The sequence below is a fragment of the Cricetulus griseus genome (assembly GCF_003668045.3).
Source record: "Cricetulus griseus strain 17A/GY chromosome 1 unlocalized genomic scaffold, alternate assembly CriGri-PICRH-1.0 chr1_0, whole genome shotgun sequence".
In the NCBI taxonomy this organism is placed as follows: Eukaryota; Metazoa; Chordata; class Mammalia; order Rodentia; family Cricetidae; genus Cricetulus; species Cricetulus griseus.
The window spans coordinates 96,744,234-96,760,285 of NW_023276806.1; the positions used below are offsets into that span (position 1 = coordinate 96,744,234).

General features: G+C 39.7%; 1 long non-coding RNA gene across 2 annotated transcripts in view; it reads left to right on the forward strand.

Moving 5' to 3' along the window:
- Positions 1-614: 614 nt before the first annotated feature.
- Positions 615-16,052, forward strand: part of LOC103162710 — a 38,662-nt gene continuing 23,224 nt past the window's right edge. For both annotated transcript variants that reach the window (XR_004772088.1, XR_003481060.2), the window contains exons 1-4: positions 615-758; positions 3,479-3,583; positions 3,901-4,016; positions 4,626-4,724. This is a non-coding gene — a long non-coding RNA (uncharacterized LOC103162710). The remainder of the gene's footprint in view (positions 759-3,478; positions 3,584-3,900; positions 4,017-4,625; positions 4,725-16,052) is intronic.

A 16,052-nucleotide genomic window follows, 5' to 3' on the forward strand; every position in this document is an offset into this window, starting at 1 on the left:
TCTGTGAAGGTGTCAGATCTTGGGGTTATAGACAGTTGTTAGATGTCATGTGGGTGCTGGGAACTGAACCAGAGTCCAAGGGAAAAGCAGTCAGTGTTCTTAACCACCAAGCCATCCAAACACACTTTGTCACTGTAGCTCTGAAGAATGACAGTGTTACGATAAATCTTTTTGCCAAAAGCCGCCTGAGCCCCACAGCCACGTGTGAGCTTTACACCAGCCGCCCGCCCGAGTTAGGCCCAAATGAATACACAGAGAGACTTGTATTAGTTACAAAGCTGCTTGGCCAATGAATAGGATTCTCATTTGTTAGCTCAGTCTCAATTACCATACATCTATATATTTTATGGGACTTATCTTATCGGACGCCTTATTGGCGTCCCTCCTTGCTGGTGAATCACATCGAGCCGCTGGAGCAGGAGCCGAGGGGAAAAGAGGGACACTTCCTTTTTCCTCTTCTTAAATATGAGTCTCTTTGCTATGTCACTTCCTGTCTGGAACACCACTTCTCTACTACATTTCCCAGAATCCTCTTTGACTCCTAGTCCAGCCTAACCTGCTGTCTCATTGGCCAAGCAAGTACTTTATTTATAAACATACACAGAAGTATTTCCCCCATCATGACAGCTGCTTTTCATGGCTCCCACTGTACAGTGTTCTACTGTTCTGTGGTGTGGCTATTTCTGTTGGAAGTTAGTTGCCTCTATTCATTGAAGCTACTGAAAGTTTTCTTCACTTGACTACAGTATGGATATGGAGTGAGTGCTCCTACAGTGTGGATATGGAGTGAGTGCTCCTACAGTGTGGATATGGAGTGAGTGCTCCTACAGTGTGGATATGGAGTGCTCCTACAGTGTGGATATGGAGTGAGTGTTCCTACAGTGTGGATATGGAGTGTTCCTATAGTGTGGATATGGAGAGTTCCCCCAAATGCTGAAGGCTTGGCCCTGATTTGTGCTACTGGGAGATTTGGAACCTTCAAGTATTGCCTAGTAGGAAGTCTCAGAATATTGAGACATGACCTCAAAGAGGATTATAGACACCCTCTCTCTTCCCAATATTCATTATAGTAACAGGAAGCTGACTAAAACACCTTTGATTTCTTTTTCATTTTTATTATTATGCAAAGCAGGATGTGTTGTTACTTTTATGTTTTACATGCGTGTTAGGGTTTAGCAAGTGATCTGTTTAGATGTGTGGACTAAAGTCTGAATATTCTCGGGCAGTTTCACATAACACTCTGTTTTTCCCAACAATTCCTCTTCTTTCTCTTCAGTAACTTGATGATTTTTTTTTGTTATATTTATGCTACATTTCATGTACTTATTGTTCATTTTTTATTTTCAAACATTTTTTTCTGTTCTCTAATCTGGATGCTTTAAATTGATGTGGTTTTCAGTTCTAATATCCTCCTCTGTTTAATCTGAAGAGTCATTTAATTTATTTGATATATATCTTAATTTTAGAAATTACATTTTTCAGTTTGATAAATTATACTTTCTTCTATTTGATTTTTAAAAAGTTAGTTTTTAAATGTCTTTGTGTGAGTGTCTCAAAGTTCATCCATCATATCCATATTTTTACTTTTTCCTCTCTCTCTCTCTCTCTCTGTCTGTCTCTCTCTCTCTCTCTCTGAACATTTAATTTTCTCTCTTGGCCTGATAAATATGTTTTACTATTAAATACCAGGTACATCTGAAGAATTATTAAACTAATTTGTGCTGTTTTGCCTGAATCTGCCTTCTTCAGGAGAGGATTAGGGTTAATCAGCCTGAGAACTCTCCATCAACTGGTCCAGGACCAAGCTCACCCAGTCCTGGATTTCTCTCTTTAATCCTAAGGCCTGGTCCTTTCAAAGTCTCTGAAGTCTGGCTTATTTATCTGGAACTGTTTGCTTCAAGGGTTTCTGAATTCCAGTTTGTGTATACTCAGGTTTCTTAGGCTGTTGACATTTTAACTCAGATTCCCAGGGTTCTGATTAGTGTTTCGTACTTTGCATCTTTGACTCTGTGTTTGTCCTGACTTTGACCGGGGTGGATGGGAGAGGCTTACCCATTCAATTGTATTGAACAGCCCTTCCCTTCAGTATCTTGAATACTACAGTTACTCTCCAGATGATTACATGCTGCATTTTCTCCAGGTTTTCTAATAGCTTCAGATTAACCAGGTGGGAGGGTTGTCTGAAGTTTATACCAATTCAGGAATAGGAAGCCTTAATTTCAGGAAAATGTGTTAGACTTATCATTGTATTCCTAGTGCCTTCTACAATTCTTGACAAGATTTTTAACACACAAAAATGCAAAGTAAGCAAGAAACACCACTTATATCAGAGTCAGAATACTTCTCCCCCTCAGATCACCCCTTTTCCAAAGTGTTAAGGGCCAAACCCAGGGTCTTGTGCATGCTTGGTAAACACTCTACTGCTGAGCCATGTCTCAAGCCCACCAAGTTGGTTTTTGATCAAATGAATAACTAGGACTTTGTAAAAAACTCCTTAATGCTTAGTTTACTTCTAAGATATTTCATAAAATGTTTTTCTCCAATTCTCTTTTATCTTTACCTCCTAAAGAACATCTGGATCATTTTACTGAATCTGCCCCTTAATCTTAAGTTGCATTGACAACATATATGGTGTTAGAAGAGATGGAAGTGTATTTGAGATATTTATAGCAGGTGAACACTCATGGCCTGTCACTGATGTAATTGCTACACCCTTCAAGGAATCACAAGCTGTGCTAAACACACCAGGTGCTAATCCCTCTTGAATCATGATGCACTCAGTGTGGAAATTCTGTTATCGTTAACTTGAAGGATTCAGAAATGTGTATTGGAGCAAAAATTTAAAAAGTGTGTGTGTGTGTGTGTGTGTGTGTGTGTGTGTGTGTGTGTGTGTGTGTGTGTGTGTAGGTACTCTGGAAGCCAGAAGCATCAGATCAGGTAGTCTGAACCTGACATGGGTGGTGGGAATGGAGCCTTAACCATTGAGCCATCTCTCCAGCCCACAATACTCACATTTTAATTAAAACATCTGTTGTATTTGGAAAGGCTGGGAATGGGTTGGTGGTACACAGAAAGTTAGTCCATCCAAATGGCTTGTTTATGTTACTCACAGCTATTCCCGATGGCCTGAAGAGGGAAGAAATGTTCAAAAAGCTGTCTGTTGAATGCTGAGTGTGTGGCAACTACAGTGGTATTTATCTTGTCAGATTATTTAATTTAAACTGAACAACCAAGGTGCTGTTATTCTAGTTTTCAGATGAGGAAACTGAGGGAAGGTCAAGCCACCACCATCTCAAAGCTGTAGCCTTATAAAGTGTGGGATGTAGCACTGATAAAAGCACCACTATGCAGTTGTTTTGTTTATTTCAAATTCTCCTGGCAATGAGGGATGAATAGGGCTATCTGATCCTCTGATCTTGCTGACCTCAGCACAGCAAAAAAGGAGAGATGCTTATCTGAAAGCGTTCTCTCATCCCAGGCATCTGTAACTGTCCTTCCAAGAAGTCTTTCTGGCAAGCATCAGATGACTTAACCATTTGCTCCCTTTACATTGTAGTTTCTTTTCATCTTCATTTTTCCACTGGTAAGTTCCACCAAACTACAACTTGCAAAGCATTGAAGAACAAGTCTCAAAATATAAAATGGGATGTAAGAGTTTTTCTTCAGGGCCAGATGGAAGTTTTTGTAGTTGGGAAGAATAAATACTGTCCAGGCAATTTCAGACTAGAAGACCTCAAAAGTCACTTTTTGGATGAGCAAAGATCAGCTCATAGAAAATAACTACAATGTAGTGATACGGGTGATGCTTGAACTGTTGGTAGGGAAGACACATAAGCTATTCTTTGGAAAGGGGTGAGCCAGTCGACCAAATGGAAGACACCTAGAGTTCTGTTTCTACAGATATGTAAAGCTGGATAGCATCTAAGACTGCAGTAGACTATGAGAGGAAGAAGAAGAGGAAGGGCTGCTCAGCTGTTGTGATACCCAGATGGGGCTGCTTACACCTGCTTCTGCTGGTAAATAACTCTAGCCTCAACAACTTTGCAATTTGTTTTAAAGTGAAGTCTGTCTAATTACAATAGTTATCAATCGTAAAACTTTTACTAAGGCATTCATCAGAATACATTTTAACTTTATTAATTTTAACTGTGCTGATCCTATTGTCTTAAAATATTTTTATTGTTGCCCAGTTTGGTGGTATAAGCTTATTAATACTAGCATATGTAAAATTGAGGCAAGAGGATCATGAGTTCAAGGCTAGCCATGGCTAGATAGTAAGTCTGAATCAGACTGTGATGTATAATGAGAATCTGCCTGAAAAAAACAAAAGTAATGTGATGCTCACATGATGCTCAACAATGATGGCCAAAGTTAGAATAACTAGAAAGAAAGCCAGAGAGATTTGCTTGTTTGAGTCTTTGTGATTTTCCTTACTTTCAAGATTACCTCATGTCCCTAAGTGGGTATTTGTTTCTTCTTCACCAATTTATTTTCATAATCCAGTTAGGAGGAAGCGGAAAAGGATGGTGAAGAAAGGGAGAAGTTTGTGTGTCAGCTGCATTTTAAGAAAAATTTTCACTCTGCCTCAAGAAACTTGTGCTTACATTCTATTCTATCTTGTGCAGAACCAGGCTGCTCAACCAAGCCAGGTGTAAACCAGTGTTCTGTAAATGATCATCTAAAATTGGTGTTCCATCATCGTGGGGGAAGAGCACATTTGGAGGGTAAGTATTGTGGGGAGTTCTAGATGGCAAAGTCTTCTGGTTGACATTTCTCATGAATTTTAGTCTTCATTTGTCTTTTCTTCCTCATGAAGTACAGACACTGGGCTGGAAAGAATGGGAGTGTTGGCTGGTTTAATTTTCAGTACTGTCAGGGACAGCTAATAGTTTTAGAATTTCCATCTTCACCACATTAGGATAAAAAGCTGTGGTCTGGGGGCTGGAGGGATGGCTCAGTGGTTAAGAGCACTGGCTGCTCATGCAGCAGACCTAGGTTCAGTTCCCAGTGCCCCCAGTGCTCACAACCATCTGTAATTCTAACTCTAGGGGATCTTGTGCCCTCTTCTGGCCCCTGGCAGTACTGTGTGTGCGAGAGAGAGAGAGAGAGAGAGAGAGAGAGAGAGAGAGAGAGAGAGAGAGAGAGAGAGAGAGAGAGAGAGGAGAGAGAGAGAGAGAGAGAGAGAGAGAGAGAGAGAGAGAGAGGAGAGAGAGAGGAGAGAGAGAGAGAGAGAGAGAGAGAGAGAGAGAGAGAGAGAGAGAGGAGAGAAGCAGACAGAGACAGAGAAAGAGAGTGAAATTAAGGAAGTATAGTCCCTGAGTAGATTTTCAGATATGATTTTAAACTGTCTGGTTCATTCTTCTAAGAGTCCTTGGGAACTAATAAATTCTTTCTCAATTAAGCCATTAAGTGGTTATCTGATCAAGATCACTGTAATTACTTGTTATATTACAGTCATGGTACTAAATGTTTTGTACCAACTTGTTTTTTTTAATTCTCCTGATAGTCTGAAGAGTTCATCATGTTCTGCCCATGTTAAAGTTGTTCACGGTGAGACTAGGGGATTTAAGTAACTTACTCCAAAATCCCAAAAGTACTATCAGAGTTGGGGTGAAAATTTAATTCAGAACTTATGGTTTTAATCACTGTCTGATTGATGCCAACCCTATATACTTTCCTCTGAAATGAATTTTGATTAAAAAGAAAAGATTCAGAGTTTTATGAGGCAAAAGGAGTTGGAGAGACAGGATGGAGGACACCATAAGAACAAGGCCCTCTAAAACAACTGAGCAAATCTCATATGAACTCCCAAGTCTGAAGCAGAATTGCAGGGCCTACATAGGTGTGTACCAGGTCCCCTGTGTGTAATATAATGTGTATATGCTTTCATTCAGCACTTTTATGGAACTCCTGAATTCATGAATGAGTGGGTTTCTTGTGCCTTCTTTGAGGTTCTTTTATTTTTCTGTTAGCTTGTCTTCTACAACTTTGATGTGATGTTTTTTGTTTTTATCTAATTATGTTATATTTTTAAAAAAAGATTTAGAGTTTTACAACAGAGATAAATATATATTTTAATTGTAATACTCCATTACTGCCTGTACAATATACTGTGTGTCCTTGAAGCATCATTAAATATGTACATATGAATTATTTTTTAAACCATCTTTTGGATGGATCAATGAAGTCAGATGATAAAAGATTTTAGGTTATCATTCATGGATTTTTGGGCTCTGTGAAGACACAGTACAGAAAAATATCCTGCAATTGCAGGAGAATAAGTTTCATGGAAACAGACCTGGTTGAAAAATTAATGGACAGTGTAAAGCCACTGTAGACCCCTGGATGATGAGTGGGTTATAAAATGAACAGTACTTGCATAAGTGAAGTCGGACTGCTTATTATGCCATTCTCCCTCCTCTGGTCACATTACATGATGTAACTAGATGAGTCAGATATTGGAGCTACTTGGGGGAGATGTGGATGACCACAGCCAGTTGCTGCTTCTGCAGACATTCCAAAGGCCCTGAAATCATTTTGGAGAACAACCAAAGCTCAAAATTTCTCAGTGACATTTACTAAAGTGCTTACACATAGAGCAGAGGTTTCATCCAATGTTCCAGAAGCTTCTCCTCCTGGTCTCCAAGTAACCATTCTAAATAGGAGGTTTTCATAATGCCCAGGTCATCTCACTGCCTTTGCCTTAAAACTGCACTACCCCTTCTGAAGTGTTTATTCTCATCATAAACTCCATTTTGTGTCTAAGAACTAGTCTTCATTCATGTTGCTTGTTTTATGGAGCCTAGTATTTACGAAGCTCAGCTAATTGGTAAACGTCTCTCATGAATGAGTGAAGATTGAGACTGAATTTCTCACTCCTCCTAGGGTGCATGCTTCTTAGTTACTGCTCTGTTGCTGTGAAGAAACACAGTGACCAAGGCAACTTACAGGAGAAAGCATTATACTGGGGCCTTGCTTCAGAGGGTTAGTGCATTATCATATTATAGGGTGGGGAGAGTGGACACACACAGGCAGGTTCAGTCCTGGAGAACTGCCTGGGAGATACTTCCTGGTCAGCAGGCAGCACGCAGAGAGGGAAAGAGATTGGGCCTGGTATGGACTTTTGAAATTACTCCCATTGACACCTCCTCCAACAAGGTCACACTTCCCAATCCTTCCTAAACAGCCCAATTAACCAATGACTACGCATTCAAATATATGAACCCATGGTGGGCATTCTCTTTCAAACAACCATATAATGGTAGTTCTTCAAACCCTGATTTGATTAGATACAGCAAGTTATGACTTATTTTGGAACCCCTCCATCAGACTGACTCAGAATGATAAAAGAAAGAACTTAGGAACTGTCCAAGCCACAAAATCAATGAGTCTGTAAATGACACTCGAGAATCAGCCTTCTGAACACAATTTTCAGATGCCTCCATGCCCACTGAGGACATCAAATCACACATTTGTAAGCTTCTGCATTCGAGGACTAACTTCTTATAACAAGGTATTTGAAACTCCTCCTTCCTTTGTATGTATTCCTCCTCTTTTCCTACTTCCCATCATCTTTCTCCACAAATGCGCAGAGATTTGAGGACAGATTTGTGATCTATAAAGCCCTTTAAGTTTTCTTCTACCAGCATCTTTTGAGATTCCACAATATGGCTTCTGGGACTGATCATATATGTATGTTCAGAAGCTCTAAATGTTTTGAGACTCAGGACACTGCCAAGTTTCTCCTGTCCCAAATAATCTCTTTCAGCTTTCTTGGACATCTCTTCACTGATACCGTCTTCTCAGGCAGATATCAAACAAGAAATATCAAGTATTTGAATGACATGGTGGCCCTTAGATTTGTCCAGTTGTAGGGTACATGATGACCATAAGGGTCTAAAAATGTTTGATACCACAAGATATAGCCTTGATGAAATAGTTTTAGTATTTTGGTAATGGGATCCTCCATTCACATTCCTGTAGTTTGAAACTCCAATGTTCAAAAGGAGGAGAAAACACAGTAAAGATCAGCAGACTTCAGTTATGAAGTGAAGTGGCTGCTTTTGTCATCGGGGAAATGGGGTATGAAGCAGTCTAAGAGAGGTTTGCTTTGACTTACAGTTTATGGGACAGAGTCCATCTTGGTGGGAGAGGCATGGAGGCAAGAGTGAAACAGCTCATCCACAGTCAGGATGCTGAGAGTGAGCAAGGTGTGAACCAGGCTGTACAATTTCAAGGCTCCAGGACCTACTTCCTTCAGTGATGCTCCATCTCCTAAGGCTTCACACCTTTCTAACACATTTACTAGCTTGGAACCAAGTGCTCAAACACATAAAACCATGGGAGGTATTTAAAATTCAAACCACATCCAGGGGTACCACTGTTATCTAGATAAAAAGAAAGCCTCACCTGTTGTTACAAAGCTCTCACAGCACTGACATGATGGCACAAGTCAAGTTTGATTCTGGATCAGGTGAACCTGACAGATTCGAGTGATTCTCCAAGATCTCAGTGGAGAGGTTATCATCTTTTCCTAGTATTGGGCACACTTGTGAAGACATAAAGACATGGATAGATCTAGATATACAGTACAGGAACTCAGAGAAAGGAGTCAAAGACAGTGAGATAAACCAGTGTTGGCCAATATCATTTAACCCTGTTCTTCAGATAGTATTTGAAAGTGAACATATTCTTGAAGTTTTGACTTGTATGAGTCAAGACATTCACTTTTTTAAAAAGCCAGTTTTTGAGGAGAGGGTGGTGGGGGGAGTCAGAGGACAACTTGTCAGAGTCAGTTCTCTCCTTCTACTACATGGGTCTCTGGAAGGCTTGGTAGCAAGTGCCTCTACCTATTAAGCAATCCTACTGGCCTCTTCTGTATTTTTTAAAGGAAAAGATGATCATATATCCAAGATCCAATTTTCCCCTTTCCTGTGTTGGTCTTGAGACACAGCCTGGTACACACAGCGTCTTCTCCTTTGCTTTACTCTGACATCCACAAATCACAAGTAACTCCTTGCAGTCATCTGATTTTTACCAGCTACTCACTGTTGCTGAAAGTCAACCACTAATCTATAGTAAAATCTTCATTTGCAGCACATTTTCTCAAGTGTTGTAACTTTTATTTTTTTGCTTTTCTATGTTCTCCAAACTGTGTTCTTTGAAAGCAGCTACCCTGTTTCCTTTTCACCTTTATGTTGCCAGTGGCCATGGCAGAGTTTCACATCTGAGTTTTAAGACAAAGTGCTCACAGGCATTTTTCTTTAGTTCCTCATCCCACTCTTGCTACTGTTTTCTACCACTATAAGCATTATTATTCTCAGATTTTTCTTATTCACCGTTGAGGGGTGTCATTTATAAGGCTGACCCCTCAGTTGGCATATTGGATTTTCAGTCCACAAAAGCACTTTGAGATAGCCAAAATACTATAAAGGGAGAGCTTGGAAATCATTAATTTGCCAGTAAATAGCCACATGACAAGATTAGGAAACTGCTTGAAAATGGGAATTAGTCCAGGAGGAAAATAGGAGTAGAAAATCTAAGAACTGAGTTGTGAAAGCAGAGGTCTGTGAGAACTAATGTCAACAGTGAGGAGAAAACCTATGCTCATGATGTTTAGGGCAGACATGACAGATAGTGGGGTGTTAGCAGCAATCACTATTGCCTATTGAGTAAACATCTTAGCCCATGTGGCATGCACCAGACAGGTGATTGGGGTATTCTGAGGAAAGTAGTCAGTCTCTGATGGGGAATGTACTGTGTATGTTTATCTTATTGATTGTTAAATAAAATACTGTTTGGCCAATGAGACAGCAAGTTAGACTGGACTAGGAGTCAAAGAGGATTCTGGGAAATGTAGTAGAGAAGTGGTGATCCAGTCAGGAAGTGACATAGCAAGGAGATTCATATTTAAGTGAAGGAGAAACAGCAAGGGCCCCTTTTCCCCTTCCTCCTCCAGTGGCACGATGTGAACCACCGGCAAGGAGGGATGCCAATAAGGCGTCTGATAAGATAAGTCTTATAACATATATAGATTTATGATAGTTAAGACTGAGCTAGCAGATGAGGAATCCTAGTCATTGGCCAAGCAGCTTTAAACCTAATACAAGTTTCTGTGTATTCATTTGGGCCTAACTCAGGCAGGCGGCTGGCGTAAAGCTCACACGTGGTGGTGGGGCTCAGGCGGCTTTTGGCAGAAAGATTTATAGTAAGAAGTCTCCTTGCCTGTAGTGGAGAGGCATTGGTTTAAAGTAGTTATAGGGACATTTTTCCTCCTGGCTAACGGTGTTGTATTGGTAAACATTCCTATTGTGGAATGTGAAGTGGGTTTCTATCTGCTATATTCTCCTTTCTACATTGTTCCTTCCTCCCCCTTTCATTTCCTCCCCCAGGATATCAGGAATCTATTCCAGGACCTGGTACACGCTACATGCTAGGCAAGCACTCTACCATTGAGTTACACTCTTAGCTCTCATGATGTTTACGACTGTGTTTATACTCATAGCTCACAAGCAAGGAAGGAATCCTCCAATCTCCTGCAATATGTCACTGACTTCCAGATGAAAATAAAATATTGGGAAAAACAAAAACAGACCCAGGCAAACATTAGAATAGAAATTATTTAAAAGGGGATTTCTTCAAAAATTAGAAGCTGCTGGTGAAAATTGACTGCAGCCCTAGTAAATAATGGATTTGCAATTAATAATGGATTCCTCTAATGGTCAATTATATCAGAAAATTCATCTTTCAAGATATAACCAGTCTAAGAGAGCTCATCAAACTAAAGGTTAAAAACAGTCACAGAACAATACTGAATGCAGCAGGATGTTGTAACAGCAAGTACAGAGTGGGGATATAAGCATGGTTTATTCCAGATAAATAGGATGCCATGTGGGTGTATGCCTGTGTGTGACTGACCTCTGACATGACTATCCTGGTTGGTTATATAATCTCTGTGGTAGATTGGACAGTAAATGTTCCTCATAGCCTCGGGCATTTGAATATTTCATTTCCAGCTGGTATGTACATTTAGAGAGTGTGGCCTTGATCTAGGAGGTATGTCACTGGGCATGGGCTTTGAGCTCTCCCTACTTCCTGTTTGTACTGAAAGATGTGAGCTCTTGGCTTTCTGCTCCAGCCACCAAGTCTCTTCTTTGTCATTATAGGTTCTTATTTTTTTCTATTTTTAAATTTAAATTAGAAACAAGCTTGTTTTACATGTCAATCCCAGTTCCCTCTGCCTCCCACTAACCCCCTATCCCATATTCTTATTCCTCTTGAACCACAGCCCAAGTAAATTTCCTTCTGTACATTGCCTTTGTCATGGTCTTTTATCACAGCAATAGAAAAGTCATTAATATACTTTCCCAACGTATCTTTAGTCTAGAATGGAGATACTTTGGCCATTGGACTGACATGTATGACTAGTCCTGTGATTGTCAATTAACTTAATGGTAAGTCCCTTGGTTGATAAAAATCTACTTCTTAGTGCTTAATTTGTCATGAGCTTGCTTTTTGGAGTCTGTTTCCTCGAACGTTATTTGATATTTGGAACTATGTGGTCATCTTGAAGAGATGATGCTAGCCTTGTATAAACCATCACTGACTTGGCCATCTTGGCACTGAGAAGAAAGTCCTGAGGAAGAATCAGGCTGCAGAGATATCTGGAGGAAAGCAAGATCAATCATCTATATAAGGCATACCTTTCCAAACAAGAGTATTTTCTGATAAAATGGATTTCCATACTGATTCTCTCCTCCGGGAGCTCCTTGCAGCCCTTTCAGATCTACTCCACTGATCTCAAGAGGTGAAAGACAAGCTGTGGGGCTATGCTCAGGTGCATGGCTTCTGGTTTTTCAAAGGACGTGGAACAATCCTAGCCGCCTCTCAGCACAACTGAAATTCTAAACCCACAGGATCAGTTTCTGGCCAGTTTCTCTGCTGGGCCCATTAGGAGTTTTCAACCTGGTTTGGAACGCAGTGTTAAGCCTTTTATTCCACACACAGGTGTCTTTGTAGATGGAGGGAAAACACTGAGGAGTCTGAAAGACTAGTTAAAACAGGCTTTCTGAAAAGAAATCCACACATCTTAATCTTCTTCATAAAACACCAACACATGGTTGCCAGGAATCTGTGTGTCAATTGGATCCAAACTTGTTGGTGAGTCATGGCTGGAGCTCTTGTCAGGAGGCTTGCTGTGTTTTGGATGGCGTCTTCAGCATCGATGAATGTTCCAAGGGGAACAATACATCTTGTTTTATGTTTCTTCTCCCAGGAAAAATCAAACAAATATTTACATGATTTTACCTAATTCTGCTTTCTCAGTAATGAATCATGACTATAATTTATCCACAGTTAGTGGAAATATGCTTCTCTATTCTGTTCCTATAACTTTTCATCTTTAGAGTTTCCTACATATCCAAACATGCCTTTCTTATTCATAATAAAAGTTGAAATTGGCTGCTTCAGTGGAAACCCGTGTTGGGTGTTTCAGCTTTTAAGGATTGTATTCTGTCTTCCCTATTGTTCTGTACAGGATGCTGTTGTTCAATTGACTTTTTGTATACATAGTATTTTAAAATATATTTCTGACAAATGTAGCACAAGCTGTTTTAAAAATTTTGTTATATTTATATTGACCTTAGTATTTAGAAAAGAATGAACTAACTTCCCCCCAAAATTACACCTTTATGAAGATCTGCAGAATGGTTGACAGATTAGAACATCTCAAAAATTGATACTTATTTTAAAACCCATGATCCATCTGTAGACAACACATTAGTTTGGTGTAACACAAGAACCAATATCTCTTTTTATACCAATACAAAATGGTCCGGACATTACTGTGTATTACTGCATCTCTCTTCTATCTTATCATTTCTATTTATTATTATTCTCTGTCTTATACACCACCCATTCCCTCTCATTCACTGGAAATTCTGTTCTTTGTTCTAATGGACTGAATGCTCTCCAGGCCTTTGTTTGGCTTTGTCTTGGACAAGTTCATCTTCAACTTTGGACTTTTCTTCATAATCCCATGAAGCACAAAAAATAAAAGACCCAGAGACAGATACTGGAGTTCTTGCTTCAAGCTGAAGATCAGAACAGCAAAGCAGCAGGCTACTAGTTCTTACCTCTATCTTAGACTGAAAGGCAATCCTGACTCCTCAGACTGCAATCTCAGACTGCTATGCTCTCCTCAATATGGCTGGAGAATCCTGAAACTATATGCCTTCCTAAACCCGATGTGGCTGGACAATGAATGCCAGTTCTGAGACCCCTTTCCTGTCTTAAATACCTCTCATAAGTCCTACGGTCAAAGGTATGAGCTCTGTTACTCTTTTAGACTGATTCAATCTCGTGTAGTCCTGGGTGGCCTTGAACTAACAGAGATCCATCTACCTCTAAATCCTGAGTCCTTGGATGAAAGGTGTATACCACTAATGCTGGATTTCTATAGCTTGAGGCTGACTTTGCTTTCTGAATCCTCAGGCAAGCTTTAATAAATCATAAATAATATGTCACCACAATGCCTTATGTTGAATTCCTTATTTCTTAGGCTCACTTTTTCTCTGTTCTTGTTTTCTTCCTTCCTAATCATGAAGCATGTCCTGTAGGAAGTTCTCTATTAGTGTACTAATAGATACTCTATTTGATATCTCTAAATAGATTCAGATCTTGAATGTGTAGAAGGCTTTTTATAATTGGACTCCCCCAATTGAGTGAATCTTTGGTTAGATGTACACAGTCATCCCTGGATATCATGAGGGTTTGTTTCCAAAAACTTCTCCATTGTAGTCACATCTGCACATCCTTAAGTCTCTTAAGGGATAGAGATATATTTGCATATAATCTCTGCATATCCTCTTGTATGCTTTATCTCTAGTTCATGGACAGTCCCTGAAGCAGAGTAAATGTTGTGTTAATAGATGTCTTATGGTATTGTTTTGGGACTAATGAAAAAGGTGAAGTGACTTTACATGCTTAGTACAGACATGGCATTTTTGATCTGCAGCTGGTTAAACCACTGATATGGAAACCTTGAACACAGAAGGCTGCTGTAATTCTAAGATGGGTGTTGTTTTCCATCAAAATGTTTCTCTAGTCTAGTTTTTATCATTACTCCTCAGAATTCAGATGCCTTCTTGATTTCTTTTAAACATTTTCATCTCAGAACTCATTTTCTTCAATTTTTCTACAGCTCCCATTTCCTATTTTCTCTTCCAATTAATTGAATGTTGGATACCTTTAAAGGAATTCTTATAAAAATCCTCCTTGTTCAATTTTATGCCTCTTTGTCTTCTGTTGGTTTCTGTGAAACTTTCTATCCTACATTTTACAAAACGTGTTGAATTTTTACGTTTGTCTCATCACATTAGAAACTAGTAGCTTTGGATTTGGAGAGATGGCTCCATGGTTAAGAACTCATACTGCTCTTGGAGAGGATCTGTGTTGAGTTTGCAGCACCCAAGTTGAGGGACACACAACCACCTGTAACTCAAGCTCCAGTGGATCTGTTGCCCTTTTCTGGTCTTTGTGGGCACCCCAAGCATATGCATACCCTTCAAAGATACACACACACACACACACACACACACACACACACACACACACAAATATGGATATATATAAGTGTGTATATGTATAATATTAAAAATAAAAATAACTCTTTTTTATTCTTCTCTCATAAAATGCATCTCAACTTCAGTTTTCCCTCCCTCCACTCCTCTCAGTCCCCATCCTCCATCCACTCTATTTCCCTTCAGAAAATAGCAGGCCTCTTAGGAATGAATAAATCTTAAGGAAAAGAAATACATATCTAAAAACTTACTATACCCACAGGTAAGTGTAGATACCACCCTCATCAAAGGAGCTCCTCTTTACAGCAAATAGAGACCATCACAGAAAACCACAACTGAACACAACTTCAGAGATCCAACAGATCATAGGAATCTTAGCCCCTAAGGATACATCTATATTACAGTTCTTGCATCTTTGACTCAGGGAATATCTCAGAAGACAGATTATAAGAGCTAGAATACTAGAATGCTTCTGTGAAAGTCTATCCTAGAAATGGCTGCACAAAAGTTACTGTTGAAGCAATGGAAAATTCAATGGACATAACAGGGAAAGGGAAATTCCACATGTTTCCATCCTTAGACAAATAACTACAGGCAATTATTGACAGCTGGGATAAGAAGTAGCCTCTCCTGGACATGAATCCTATTTGGTTGTCTAATGCAGAGTAGTTAAACTTGAAACTATATATGCACAGTTAACAAAAGTACACTCAACAGGGTATGTGTATGTGTGCATGCACGCGTGTGTGCATGAATACACATATGCATATAACATAGAATCAAAGAAAGAGAGGCTATCAATTTGAGCTTGTCGAGGCATGGGAAGATCTGATGAGAGGAAAGGGAGGGGAGAAGTAGCATAATTCTACTTCAATTAAAAACATTTCCACCTTTAAACCCAGCACTTGGGAGACAGAAGCAGGTGGATCTCTGTGAGTTCATGGTCAACCTGTTCTACGGAGTGAGTTCTAGGACACAGAGAAACCCTGTTTCAGAAAAAGAAAAGAAAAAGTAATTTTACAAAGCTTATTAGAAGCTCCATGGCTGGGGGTGTTGGTCAATGGATTTGCCTGTAGAAATAAGTGGATGCCTGCTTCTTTCATTGAAGATGTCAATATTTCCATTTGTGATTCTTTTCCTCAGGCTGGTCAGCATCTCTTGAATCTCCTAGTTCCCGTGCTGTGGTATATAAAATCCTCTGGTGCTGATACTACCATTATTCAGCGTGTGTGTGTGTGTGTGTGTGTGTGTGTGTGTGTGTGTGTGTGTGTGTGTGTGTGTTTCATACATTACTTTGGAATTTCTTCCTTGACTTTTAGCTCAAACTTGTTTCTTAGCTTGGAGTTATGTAGATTCCCACAACCCCACAGAATAAATCCCACATTTCCAGACATGGTATCAGGGATATAGTTGTCTATTGTGCAGGAAAGTCAGAATGTTTAGGGATCAACATGGCTTTTAAAGCAGTCTTGT